This window comes from Penaeus vannamei, chromosome 42 (genome assembly GCF_042767895.1).
Source record: "Penaeus vannamei isolate JL-2024 chromosome 42, ASM4276789v1, whole genome shotgun sequence".
NCBI lineage: Eukaryota > Metazoa > Arthropoda > Malacostraca > Decapoda > Penaeidae > Penaeus > Penaeus vannamei.
This window is the reverse complement of record NC_091590.1, coordinates 17,179,503-17,182,002: the sequence shown is the minus strand read 5'-3', so window position 1 is coordinate 17,182,002 and position 2,500 is coordinate 17,179,503. Positions and strand designations below refer to the sequence as shown.

General features: G+C 38.5%; 1 protein-coding gene across 1 annotated transcript in view; it reads left to right on the top strand.

Moving 5' to 3' along the window:
• LOC113807249 (probable peptidoglycan muropeptide transporter SLC46) overlaps positions 1 to 2,500 on the top strand; it is a 104,652-nt gene that overhangs the window by 66,961 nt on the left and 35,191 nt on the right. The gene's annotated exons all lie outside the window — the stretch shown is intronic.

Here is a 2,500-nt window from a genome sequence, read left to right as displayed (position 1 = left end):
GGGGGAACAATTACCTTTTTTGCCCCCTGCCTGCTGCAACCCTTTTTTTTAGAGCAAAAATATAAATAGTGTCTAAATTTAAGGGTAAGTATAGTGCCTGTATGTTTGGGGGAAACAGCTAGATTTGTATCTCGTGTCTGAGACGTTTCCCCTAACAAACAAGACCCCCCTTTTTTTTCTAATAGTTCTCCCAAAAAGCACCGTGATGATTTTTAGTATCTTTGGGATTCCATCTCTCTAATTTCCAAATTCATAGATATTATTGCTCGGAACCTCCCAATCCACCACATTCTTGGCCTCGATCCCAGAGGGGGGAATGAAAGGTACCGGGGAAACGCGGGTTAAAATAAATAATCTACAAGAATCAGTCACTATATTGTCCAATGCAGTGGGCCCCCTCCGCCCCTCTCTGGGGCTCCCCAACCCCGCCCGGAAAAAAAAGTATCCCCCAAATACTCAGGCGGTGCAGCGTACAACCGACGTGCCGGAGCGCCGTTGCCGAGTCTGTCCGATGCTCTCTACTGTCGAAATTCAAAAGGGGGTTTTTGTTTTTCTGGGTGGGGGTGCCCCGCATGGGAGTTCGCCTTAGACAATTTAAAGAATGATTCTATGCAGATTATTCTTTTTACTATGTAATTTTCCTAGTGGCTCTCATTCCTTCCCTTGCAACCTAACCTAAGGGGGGAGGTTTTCCGTACTGCAGACGGTGAGGAATCCATCGGTGGCAATATTGTCGGACTCTTTTGGCGGGGTTTTTAGAAAGAAAGGGTTTACACTTGGGCTGCTTAATTTTTTCCCCTGCGCTTCACATCGTCGCTTTCCTTCCCTGCGCCGGCGGCTCGTCGCGTCTTCGTCTTCGTCTGAACGTTTCTTCCCCTGGGAGCAAAAAATGGGAAAATTTTCCCCCGCGTATTATTATTACCCATATTTTTTTTTAAAATTTGAAGTTTGCCTTTTTGATTTGACAGGACTTCAAAAATAAGTTTTACAACGTATAGAACATAAAGGTTTCTTTAAAAAGGGGGGGTGACCGTAAGGCAGACGTTTCCGATTTCTCGTGGTTAGGCGTACGTCCCCTGTAAGTGCATATAAACGTTATTTCCGGGTAATAACCCCACCCAGTCTCAATTTAACCTGAGGAGCGCCCATCGAGGCTTCTCTGCCGTACACGCTGTTACTCCGAAAATAAAGTTGAAAACCAACGCAAACCCCCGCTTGGCATCCCCTTTCCTTCGCTAACCTAAGGGGCGTTTGCTAGAAAATGTCAATACTTTTTTTTGTATTTGTTTTTTCTTCTGCTTTTTTAAAATGGAATTTTGTAAAAAGGGCCCGGGGAGTTGAGTGAACACGTGTCGAAAAAAAAAAAAAAAAAATCTCCCAAAATTTGAAACCAACCAACATATTTACCTGCTCTTCGTTCTTTAAATCTCTCTTCTCCGATTCCGTCCGTCGTCTCATGCCCATCTTCGCACTTTTGTTGATTTCTTCATTTTTCCTTCAAGTGGCTAGCGATCGACCGAAAGACGCGAGGGGAAGAGAGCGCCCGGGGAACGTCTTTCCCCCGGGTTCCGAGGAAAGGAGGACCGTTACGGGGAAAGGGAAAGGGACAAATAGATTTCTTTTTTCTAAATTGATGTATACCTTAATTGTGGGGGAAAATAGGAGGTTTGCAGAGAAGAAAGAGTGCGATTTATTTAAGGGGGGCGTTTTTTAAAATGATGGAGAATGAGAATGAAGTAGAATAGAAGAGAAAAGAACTAGATAAATAGAATTATTTTGAATGAAAAATGCGGAAAATAAACTATTAAAAAATAAATATTCAAGTATTCAGAATCGTAATAAATACTTATTCATTCCAAAATCATATTAAACTAATTTAGCTTGGGAATAATAAAATATTTAAAAAACGAAACGATTGATTTTTAAGATCATAACTGTCGTTACACTGAATAAAATAAAACTTGAAAATCAGATTTCGTAATTCAACAAAGCTGATATTTGAACTTTTAAAGCTGTATGACGAAAACGAAAATAACAGCATTTGTTTAAATTTGGGTTACATAAATAAGTTGTTACTCTTCAAATCAAAATTTTTAATTTTTTGTCCTGAAAAAATTTAAAAAAATTGATAATACATTAAATACAACAAACAATTTTCTTCTGATAGATGAGTATACAGATCTTTTCTAATATGTACATAAATTAAAAAAATACGAGCGTTATCGTTCTTTTTTCAAAATTGAAGGGCTAGAGTCGGGGAGTTTATTTTGAAAAAGAGGGGGAAAAAACACAGACCGACAGAAAGGTGGTAAGGGGAAAATTGGGTAAAATTTTAAGGGAAAACAGATAAAGTAGGAAAGGGGTATTATTTCATTCATTGTGACATTGGCAAGAAAAAGACGGGATTAAAAGTTACACACACAATCTGTGTTTATATAATATATATATATATATATATATATATATATATATATATATATATATATATATATGTGTGTGT